The 12,327-nt window shown below is 38.4% G+C and overlaps 1 pseudogene; it reads left to right on the top strand.

The window, feature by feature from the left end:
* Nucleotides 1-2,227, top strand: part of LOC149167616 (uncharacterized) — a 52,282-nt pseudogene extending 50,055 nt beyond the window's left edge.
* The last annotated feature ends 10,100 nt before the right edge of the window (nucleotides 2,228-12,327 follow it).

Here is a 12,327-nt window from a genome sequence, read left to right as displayed (position 1 = left end):
GCTTTATCAGTTTGTTCTGATAAAAAGCAGATCCCTTTTCATGTTTATTTTTACTTGAGGATGATTGTTCAATTTCCACAGTCGTGTCTGGGCACCCTGTGTTGTGCAGCTCTTTTCCTAAAACCCCATCTTCGCTATTCCCCATAAGCTTTCTCCTAGTTGTACATAAGAAAAATACCGTAATGTGGGTTTCTTCATTGGGATTGAATTGAAGCAGAAGGAAATCCCAGAAGATTCACAAACACACAAGATGTTTTCATCAGCCATTCATATCCAAGGCTCAAGCAACTATCAGTGCCTTATTGGTATTTAAACTGTCACTTTTATGATCTGAAAATTTTCCTTTCAAGAGCTTTCAGTATTTTTGTAATTGAGCTTCTTCTCCTTTTTGTCTGTTAGAACATAATCATTTGAATTCCTGCAGTTCCTTTTCTTTCCCATGTTACATTTTCTCTTATAGGATGATACCACTGTATACATTTATGCATTTTAAGGCAATTTTGGCAGGTCTTGAGCTAGCGAATTGGGGTTTTAAAATTTTTTGCAGGCCTGCAGAGAATTATGTTGCCCTAAACGTATTGTAAGTTTACAAGTCCATGTTCGTGGACACTTAATTAGAAAGTAGTCCACAAGAACTTTGCATTGTGTGTGAGCAATTGTCAGATTGCAACCTCTGGTTCATCCTCCTCGAGTGCGATCGTCAGAAGAAGGATCCGCTATTCAAAACAAGCTTGAATACATACGACAGCAGAATGGTTCAAAAGGAAGTGGCCTGGTAATAATATATAACCACTGTGTTTTGACTTGAACTAGGAAAACATTTTCATCAGCTTGTATGTGACTGTTTAAAACTTGTATGGCATGTCGTACTCATTCTTATTTAATGTTTGGCAGATTCTTTTGGACAGTTTTAGGAGAAAAATGGTTCAAAGGCTTCAATGAGCAATGATAGTTTTCTGTCAGGAAAGCTGTTCCCAAAATGGATTTGCTAATCAAGTAAATCTGCAACTCGAGTATCTGAACCAATACCATGAAGCCTAACATGCAAAAAAAAAGTAGTAATGCATAGCATTGCTATTTAATTCTACCTTTTTCTTTGTCTTTTTCAAGCTTTTAGAAACTGTACCAAACACAGATTCTCTATGTTTGGAGTATGATCCAGACCACTGCAATTCTGGATCGAAATGGTTGAAACGTTGGATGGCTGCTTCTACTTGGGAGTCTGGTTGTCAGTTCAAGCAAATAATACTGCAAAGTGCTTAAATAAAAGTGAGCATGCACACATCCTAGGAGCCAGAACTGAAAATCCAGGGCATATCTTGATAAATGAGTCAAATTCAATGTTAGATCCTGTTCTTCAAACCAGCGTTCAGCTTGACAAAGGGATCCGATTCCACATCAACACCTGATTCTGTTTCAGATCAGCGCCATAGCATAAAAAGGCTGTTAAATTCATTGCTGGATTTTCTTCCAGAACGGCAGAGCGAACAGTTGAAACAAGTGTCAACTTTGGTTTTGACTAAGCACAATGTTGAAGCTGTGGATTGCATGAAACAAACAATAAGAAGGGTTTTGACTAAGAACAACGTTGAAGCTGTGGACTGCATGGTAGCTTGAGAAATATGGAATCTTCAAATTATGATTCTATTTCTAATGACTCAAGCATCTTGCTAAAAAATACGCCATGTCCAACTCTGGAGTCTGTTCCCAGCGAGTCTAACACTCCACCTGATGATCCTTAGCTTAACTTATAATAACAAATTCAACAATGAATTCTCTTTCTAATCAGCCCAAGCTTGAAGGTGAGAACCGCATTTGTGATTAAAGAAAGGCATCAAAGTCCACTTTTGATTCTGTTGCATGTCAGATTGAACATGTAGTTGAATAATCCATGCATTTGAGAAGGGTGTCAGATTTAACATTGGATTCTGTTTCAGGGCAGCCCAGCTTGGAGATGAGCGATGACTCAAGTTCAAAAATGAATTTTTGGATCGATCAAAGGATGAAGATAAAAAAAATTATTGTGACTTGAGCAAGGTGTCTAGCACAAAAGGGATTCTGTTTTGGGTGAGCGTAGGATTGAAGCTGAGAACCCCCAATCTAACTTGAGTATTGTTTCAAATCCAGTACAGAATTTTGTACCGGGTCAGGCTAAGGTCAATGTTAAAGTTCCAATTGTAACCTAGAGAAGGTTTGGAATGTGGCATTTGGTTCTGTTTCAGTTTAGCCACGAAATGCATCGAGTTCCAGAAGACAAAGTACATTTGTATTTAAAAAATGATTCACAAGGAAATCCATGTCTTGCAAACTACATGACTGCCACCGTCTTTAGTGACAGTTTCTTGCAAACTCTTTTCCAGCTTCTAATGGAATCATTTTCTTCATGAAAACCATGGTTTACAGTCAAGTTTGTTATATTTGGGTTAATTTGAATTCATATTTGAGCTTTGCACATTTTAATTTAATCATAAATAATTATTAGGTGGGTTATATGTGTATTTATTTGAATTCATATTGGTTTTTTTGAAAATTTTACTTTAATCATAAATAATTATTAAGTGGATGGTAAGTACAAAATATTTTTGATAGTTATACAAATCAAAGATTTAGAGTTATCTCCAAAATATTTATGCTCATTCTTTCTCTTTTAATTAAATTGATTAACTAAAAAAGAATGTCATATCAGCAAGTGGCGTTCACAGTGAGTTATAGGTTTTTTTAGCATGTGGTATTGATAAGCCATGATATTGGCCATGGGACTGTAACAAAGTCTATTTATAGATTAAGAATCTCCATGGTAAAGTTGAGTAAATCTCCATGGAAAGAACCTTGTTCCATGTTTTTACAAATTTATATATGTTTAACTTATATATTAACCAACCTAGATCCATCTTAACTCCAAATTTATCAAGCACCAAGAGGGGACCACTTTTGGAGTGAAAAAAGATTTGATCCCACTCCATCTGGGTAGTTTCAGAGTTAAGAAGGATTTAGGTAAGTATTATATACATTTCACATATCTATATATAAAAGTAATCTCATTCTTATTTTATTAAAACCTTGAATTAATCTCTATGAAATATCCACGATATTATTTTAATAGTATAGGTTTAGATATGTAGGTTTATAGGGTAGAAGGTTTAGATAAGTCTCACCGTTTTTCTTTTAGATTTAATTAAAAAAATATTAAAAAATAAGTTAAAATAAAATATTTATAAAATATTTTGATTGTGAAATAAGTTATGGTTTTTGGGCATGTGGTATTGATAAGCAATGGTATTGGTCCATGGTATTGTAACAAAACCTATTTACAAGTTAATAATATCTATGGTAAAATGGGGGTGAATATCAATGGTTAAGAATTTGTTATATTGTAAGTTGTAAGTATTAAGTTTTTATGTGCTTATTAATTAAATTTAATATGGTTACAAAATCATTATTAGTTCTTGCAATGTAGGACTAACAATTTGTTTACCTATTGACCATTGTTAGTTAAGCACTGACCAATGCAACTTATCACGTTTAACTTCGGGGAAAAAAATAGTTTTTTCAATATTATTAAAAAAAAAATATTTTTCAAACATTTAATTGGGCTATAACTTGAAGGTCTTATTGTAGCCTTTGCATAATATAATGTTGTGTGGATATTTTATGTCATAGTTTATGGATATGCTTTCAATATTCATGAATTTTAGATATTTGTGTAATGATTTTTTAATCCAAAAATAAAACCTTGAAAAAAGTTCATACTCATATAAATAACATATTTACCAAATTTTTTTTTCTTAATTTTATTAATAAAAACAAAATTACAATATAACAAATTGAATATTATTATTTTGATTACTTTAATAAAACCAAAATTACAATATAAAAAATTGAATATTATTATTTTGATTACTTTTAACTTTGTATTATTATTGAGCATCTTTACACTAATTTACGGACATTACATCATCTTTCATAATCCAAGGGATCAGTAAAGTGCTCAAATTCAAAGTGTTTAAAAGTGCTTGAAACCTATACCTGAGCATAGATCTCGACGCCCTGAATCCAATGCAACTTGGATTGCTCAAAATCGATATCGTATGCTCCTGATATCACACTCTAATTGTTTTCCCAAATAGGGAAAACAATTGCAGATTGGTTGCAGAACTGCTAATTAGGTAGTCTATAGGATGATTGGGCAAGATGATTGTACATTTTGGACCAATGACAGGTTGACAAGTGTCCTATGTTGATTGGTTTAGATTTGGTTGATTTTTATTGGTGGTTGAGTTTTTGAGTTGGTCCAATGGGGGAATGCCTTGTGGCACCCAGGGGTTCATCAAAAATTTGTTATCAACCAAACTGCATTCGGGAGAGTCAAATACACGACCTCCAGACCAACAGTGTAGTTCCTTACTTCTAGGGCACATGGAAGCTGGACCAAGAGATGTAGCCCAAGAGAGGGGTGAACTCTATCATTTTTTTAATGTGTTTATGATATGGTATATTGTCTCTGTTATTGTTGTTAACTAAGTTTAAAAATTAGTATTTTATGTGTTTTGTAAAGTGATCCATTACCCAAAATACATAATTTTTTACTTGTAATTTTTCCATCACCTTCAAGTTTACATTACATATCATTTTGGTATCAGAGCTCAAGGTTATTTTGAAGGTTTGATTTTGTTTACAAGTGTTTTCTGATTCTTACAAGGTTGAAGCTTAAAAGAGGAGAAGGAGAACTTGTGGAGCTAAGGCCTTCAATTGTTTCAAGGAGAACACATACACCTCAAGCTTCAATAGTCATGGAACATGAATAAGGTCTTGAAGGGATGTCTGAAGATGAAAGAACTTTCAGAAAATATTTCTTTGAGATGTTTGAAATGGTGAAAGTTATTTATGAGGAGAGGAACTCAAGGTTGTATGGAGAGAGATCAAAAACTCCAAAAGGAGATGGAGGGAAAGAAGACAAGCCTCCAAAAGGGAATGGTGACAAACCACCACCTTCACCTCCATCATCCTCATCTTCTTCTACTTCTTCAACACTTTCACAAACACCTCCAAATTCTCCAAAGGGACGTGGTAAAACTCCTTTGTTAAAGCTTGACATAAAGTTTGAATTGCCTATGTACAATGGAGAGGTAAATGTTGAGAAATTAGATAATTGGGTTCGTCAAATTGAAGTGTATTGCAGGATACAAAGAATCAAGGATGATGAGACCAAAAGTCAGCTTGCTTCTCTTAGGTTGGAAGGTGGTACACTTATTTGGTGGGAGACCAATACTCAAGAGGACATTAAGAAACATGGTAAGGTTTTATCCTCTTGGAATGATTTTGTTGTTGCAATAAGAAGACAATTTTATCTATTAGCATACATGCAAAAAGCTATCATGGATTGGAAAAACTTTAGGCAAGCTAAGGGTCAAAATGTGCAAAGCTATACTCAAGAATTTAAGAAAAGAGCTTTGATTTTGGGTATAGATTTATCCTCTCAAGACTTTTTACTCAAATACATTGGAGGATTGCATAGTTCTTTGAGACACACAATTCTCATGTTTGACCCTACAAAATTAGATGAAGTTTGTGTACAAGCAAGAGGGAAGAATGTTCCTCAAGAGGGTAGAAAAAAGCCATTCAAGAGTGGAGACAAAGGAAAGGGGAAATTCAAAGGAAAATGGAAGAAGAATGCTTCAGTCAAGAAAGAGGGAGAAAAACTCACATGTAAACATTATTTAAAAGAAGGCCATGATGAAGAGCATTGTTGGAAACTTCATCCTGAAATGAGACCAAAAAAGTTTAACAACAAAGGGAAACAAAATAATATTGAAACTACACAACATTATTTAGGATCCGATTCTAGGGATGAAACAAATATCACAACCATGGGATTTAAAGGTAAGGACTCTATTGCAAGTACTAGTTCTTCAAATAGCCTTAAGGAAACTCAACACGAAAAAGAAAGAATAGAGCTTTTCCACATTAGAGTCATTTCAAAACATACCAAGATAGATACATTGTTTGATAGTGGATCACAAGCAAACCTTATTTTAGAAGACATTGTTAAGAAATTGAATTTGGAAACCACTCCTCATCCTAAATGTTATCCATTAGGTTGGTGTTATTACACTTGACATTTGTGGTATTGTTTTGGGAAGCCCATGTCTATATGATAGGAGAGTCATATTTCATCGCCATGAGAACAAATATCACTTGTTTAAAGATGGGATTGAGTACATTGTTAGAGCACATATCAAGAAGTTAAATTTATCACCTGTGAATGTTGGACAAATGAAGAGGCTTGTTAATGCTAGTAAGAAATTTGTACTCTTGATGATAAAACCAAAAGAGAATGTTGAAAATGAAGCCTTCCAAGGATGTGATGCAAGATTAAAATTTTATTTGTATGAGGTTGTTAACACCAATGATGAGATGTTTCAAGAACACAAAGGATTTCCTCCTAAAAGAGGAATCCAACATGAGATCCAATTGCAGCAAGATAGTCCTCTTCCAAACATTGACATGTATAAGATGTCAGTTATGGAGAATGCAGAAATCAAGAGACAAATCCAAGAGTTGTTTGATAAAGGGGTCATCAGACCAAGCACATCGCCATGTGGGTCACCAATTTTTTTAGTACCAAAGAAAGATGATACATGATGTGTGTGGATTTCAGAGCCTTGAAAAAGATTATAGTAAAGAATCATTACCCTCTTCCTCGAATTGATGATTTACTTGATCAATTGAAAGATGTTGTGTATTTCACTAAGTTGGACTTGAGAAGTGGTTATCATCAGATTAGGATTGCTGAAGGAGGCATATGGAAGATAAATTTCAGAACAAAGCAAGGTTTGTTTGAATGGTTCGTTATGACTTTTGGGATTTGTAATGCTCCTGCAACATTCATGAGAGTTATGAATGATGTTTTAAGGCCTTTTCTTGATGATTTTGTGATTTTCTACTTAGATGACATATTGATATTCAATAAACCCGTGAAGAACATGTTAGGCATGTTAGGCAAGTCTTAGATGTCTTGAATAAAGAAAAGTTGTTTTTAAAGATGTCTAAATGTGAATTTGGAAAGACCTCATTAGTGTATTTGGGACATATTGTTGGAGGGGGTGAATTGAAGATAGATCCCTCAAAGGTCAAAGTCATTGTAGATTGGCCTAAGCCCAATAATGTAACTAAGGTTAGAAGATTTTTGGGAGCAACTCAATATTGGAGAAAGTTCATTTCTAACTTTTCTTCAATTGCAGCTCCATTACATGCCTTGACAAGTGTGAAGCAAGTTTTTCAGTGGGGAGGCAAGCAGTAGAAATCCTTCGATGCATTGAAGGAAAGAATCAACACAAATCCAATTCTTTCACTTCTTGATTTAAGACAACCATTTGAGATACAAACAGATGCAAGTGACTATGTCATGGGAGCGGTCTTGATGCAACATGGTAAGCCCATATGTTACCATTCTGAAAATTTTAATGGTGCAATAGTTAAATATCCTACATATGATAAGGAATTGTATGCATTGGTGCAAAGTGTGAAAAAGTGGAAACTTTATTTGATGGGAAAGGAAACTATCATTTTGTTGTAGTGGCTACAACCACCTTCCAAAATTTTTCTTTAGCCTCGTTTTGGAGCCTCCCTACCAACCTTTCACAGCACTTGTCTTGCTTTGTCAAGTACGTAAGATTCAGTGTTTTCTTGCACAAAGGTAGCATGTCGATCACAACTTGATGCATTCCCCTCACAGGTTGTTTACCCAGACTTGGTCCAGCTGCAGGTTGAGCAGCTTCCCCAAGAAATTGCGCATTTCTAGAGGGAAACCACCCTTCCCTCCAGAAATTGCGCAATCCTATCTGGTAGCCCGCTGGGCTCAAGAATTGCACAATTCTGCTAGTTAGCACTCCCAGTGAAAATTACGCAATTTTCCCCAGCATAGCTGCTCAGCCCAAAATTTACGCAAATATGGGTATCAGTCAGCTGCTATGCCCAGAAATTGCGCAAATCTCCTAGGTAGCTAGCCCAACTCCCAACCAGAAATGCACATTTTCCTCAAGCAGTTGAGGGACTTCATGCATGAGCAGTCCGGTTGACCAGTTCCACCCGGGACCAAGGAAACTTGACTTGCGTGCATAGCTTTCTTTTTCCCAGAATAGCAAAAGGAAACATGCAAAAGGAATCCCATGATTCATGGAGCTATTTTTAGTAGTTGGAGGTTAGATGCAAAGTTGTTTTAGAAAATTTCCTCCAAGTGTCGCTTTTTCCTAGATTTGTGGCGTGCGCGTCATCAACCCAAACTTATTTATTTGACGCATCAGATCTCATTCTTTCACATCGATATTGGATCTTTGACATCCCACAGCACATCTAGGACTCTTCGACACATCCGGCTCAGCTATTCACGGGTAAGTGGCCTCAACTTATCTTTTTCAACATTTATGTCACTTTTTGTGTATTCACTTGTGCGAGTGTTGTTTGCTTGATTTATTTAAACACTTGCTATCGTTTACATGTATACTAGCTTGGCCTAGCTCTGTTTCAGTTTTTGTTGCTATCTCACTATTGTCACATGCATGAAACTGTTGTGCACGAACGGTCGCCGATTCAGTGAGTCGCTTCACCCACATACATGTTGATCTGTTTGTTGAATATTTCATTCATGTTTGCATGCATTGTCTATCACTTCTACTATCACTTAGTGTCACCATGCATTCACTGTCATATCCTCTTTCAGTTGTCCATCGGCGAGTTGGGCCAACCTCAGCCCGGACTTTGCCTTCTTTGAGACATCATTGCACAATCTGGGGAAGGAAGGCTTTGTCTTCCTCTCCAGAAATGCACATTTATGCCCAACACTATCCTCCAGGAATGTTTTGTGCATTTCTGAGGGACAGTGATTGTTGGCCCAGAAAATTGTGCAATGCAGTCCTTGAGCCTGGAGTCACTCCCAGCTGGAATTGTGAACTGCGCAATCCCAACAGCCAACAACCAGTCTGGATTGCACATTGTGCAAGTCCAAAAGCTAGTCTTGCCTCCCAGACAACCCAGACTACCTTTTGCGTAGTTTTGGTAGCCAGCCTCCCCGAAGAAATTGCATAATCTTGCCCATCAATTTCCCAGGTATGTGCTGTGTCATTCCCTGAATTTTCTTTATTTTTCGCTAACAGATTTCTTGCCATGCATGTTTCTTGTCTCTAGATCTTTTAGGTGTTCATCCGTCTCAATGGCTTCCAAGAGAACAAGATCATAGGACATTGACGGAAATGCAGCTAGAGCAGTAGTTGAGTGAGTGTCCTCTAGTCTCCCAATCTACGAAGATATAAAGTTGTACCTAGACAAGGACATCAAACTGAAGTGGAAAGAGGTCAATGAAACATTTGCAAACACTTTTGGGGAAGACCTTGAAGATATTCAGGTGTACGTGAACATTCACAAGTCCGACTTGTACTGGATTGCATGCAGATATCCCGTGTTCCCATGCGCGGACATGATACACTGGATCATCTCTCACACTGATCTTGAGATGATGACCTTGAGCAATGTCAGTGGGACAAAGCTTGCGACCTTCTGGGCATGAGATTATGATGAGATGTGTCAGATGTCAGAGTCCGTGACTGTCATGAAGACTCCATTCAACTTACCCAACAGTAGTGCTAACTCTAGAGACATTCTGAAGAACTGGGTAAAGGAGCCAGCTCGATTCAGGTTGACACCCAACCAAATCTACAAGACAAATATACTGAGGAAGGCGTACCAATACTTGGTCATATTTGCATGTCGACTGTATGGCCAAGCAAGCACGAAAACCTTCCCACAGAGTTGGGTGGTTGCACTGGACCAACTGGCTAGAGAAGGAAAACCATGTAACTGGTTCGACATATTGGCTCATTAGCTGAAGGAACAAGTAACAAAGGCTCGACAGTCACCCGAAGGTATGCATGCAGAGATTTACATGTTTGCCTACATCCTAGATGTAGTTTGTGCCCAACAGGAGTTCCTGGGCTTGGAGTGGGCATGGTTTCCGGCGGAGACTGTTGTGAACACATATTTCAAGTTGTTGTCCGAATGCAGCTTCAGAGGAGTAATCACATGGTTGTCCAATCATTTTGTCACCCTAGTGTACAAGATGATATTTGAACAGGATCCACCCTACATGTCAAAGGAAGTAATGAAGGCATTGATAGGCATTGCAGATTGGTATGCCTCACCGTCCAACACTTTCATCTGAATGTTTAGTGCGGAAAAGCCTCCACATGTTCTTCCAAAGTTTGTCTTGGACGTACTTATCATGCAGGAAGTAGCATATCACATCTCGACAGGATTGACAACTAGACTGCATCGGAAGAATAAGGCACCTTAGACTTCTCTTCCGTTGCAGATTGGGTTATATGAGATCCGGAGTATCAAGCAAGCAGATGTCGAAGAAAAATAGATGAAGAAGTACCCACTCGACCTCCGAAGCTACAACCCGTATGACCCACATTGCATTGTGAAGGATCACTGCATGAGAGTTTAGTTCAACTAGATCCATGGGGCATTTCATTGGGCTGAGGAGGACCCATGGAGATATTGCTACAGTTTCTCTAGACCTAATGAATAGGTTGGCTTCATTATGGAGTGGTTAGCGAAGCAACATGAAGCAGCATCACGGAGAGCACCAACAACACCAGTGGCAGCAGTGACAATAGAGGAAAGCATACCAGTGCGTGATAAAGGGAAGAGGAAGATTTTCGATCATATGGAGGAGGAGCAAAGCTGCAAGTTTCGAGCAGATCCAGTTGTACACCAAGCACCTATGGAAATAGAGGCAAAGAGGCACCAATGTGATAAGAGAATCGCACGAAGGCAGAGGGATAAGAAGAGAATGGAAGAAGCAGAGAAGGAGTTGCATGAGCCAAGGGAGAAACTCCAAAAGGAACAAGAGCTATGCAAACATGAGAGTGAAGAACAACAACAACAGATACAACAAGGGGCGCAACATGTGCAAATAGATGAAGCAACTCTCGTACAAGTATTTGATTCATCTAAACAACTGGCATCGAGTGAACATGGTGAACCATCACAGGTGCGAGACTTTTCTCATGAGATAGAACAAGCACTCCAACAGTTTGATGCATATATGGAGTAGCAGGAGTTGGAACAGGACACTAACCTCATGCCTCACCACAAAGAGGTCGACTCACCCACTTCAATGCATCCAGATGATGAGCAAGTCTCGAATGACCAAGAAGGCACTGAGATCCTTGGTGATCAGCTGGAATAAGAGATGCACAACATCTCGTTCGACAAATCCCAACATAGAGTTGTGCAGTCTCGCAGAGTGTCAACTCCGGAGGATCATACATCTCCTGCGCAAGTTGATGAACGAGTGATCGTGACTGATGTATGCAAACACTCAACTACCTTGGCCGATACAACTAGAGTGTATGCTGAAGCCAATAGCTCAAGTTTTCGCTTCCTAATAGATGAGAATGTGTGAATGGAAAAGGAACTACAAATGGCTAAGCAAGGAGGAGACTTGGTAACAATGTCCACACGAACTAAACTGAAGAAGGAAATATTGGATGAAGTATTGTCCCTTGACACAGTTATGCGAGCATTGTACTCCAAGTTTGGTACCGTACACAAGGCAATCGTCCATCTCAACGGATGGTGGCAATGATGTGCTAGAAGAGCATGTATCTTGATGAACGTGCATGCTACTGTTGATGACATGCAAACATGGACGATGAAGTATAGGGGAGCCTCGCTTCACTTGCCTAAGATGATGAGGGCCAATGCAGTCGAGCTGAAAGCACGTATCTGGAGTCAGATCCAGAACTACGATGATCTCCCGCAACTCATCACTAGCATAGAGACTTCCCATGCACGAGTATTCAAGAGTTTGGATGTTGCGGTGCACACACATGCGATCCCATCAATCGGGATTCTCACCCAGGCGAAGACAAAGAAGCAGGTCCGACTAGAGCTTGACTCGTACTTTGACGAGTTGATGTGCATTTCCACCAGCCCAGACTTGCCTATCAGTGCAGACATCATGCAAAAGTATGTAGCTGGTCCGTCCACATTGAAGACAATGATGCACATGCTTTCAGACGAGTTGGACAGAGGAGCCCGAGCAGTGTACCCAGATGCTATGGAGGCAAGAGTCAGGTTTAGATGGATGTCACCGCGGAACACATGGACACCATCGAGGACTATAGATCTTGGCATCAATATGTTACTGTTGATCAACATGAGGATGTTGAGGAGTTGGACTTCCATGGTTGTCTAAGTCAGAGTGATGTCTAGCTTGGCTTGCTCAAGTCATTTTGTTCACATCGATACTTGTGCATTGTAATG

This window comes from Pinus tabuliformis, chromosome 5_1 (assembly GCF_031772625.1).
Source record: "Pinus tabuliformis cultivar Carrire ecotype Pingquan chromosome 5_1, CPIR1, whole genome shotgun sequence".
Classification (NCBI taxonomy): domain Eukaryota; kingdom Viridiplantae; phylum Streptophyta; class Pinopsida; order Pinales; family Pinaceae; genus Pinus; species Pinus tabuliformis.
This window is presented reverse-complemented; position numbering and strand designations above follow the sequence as displayed.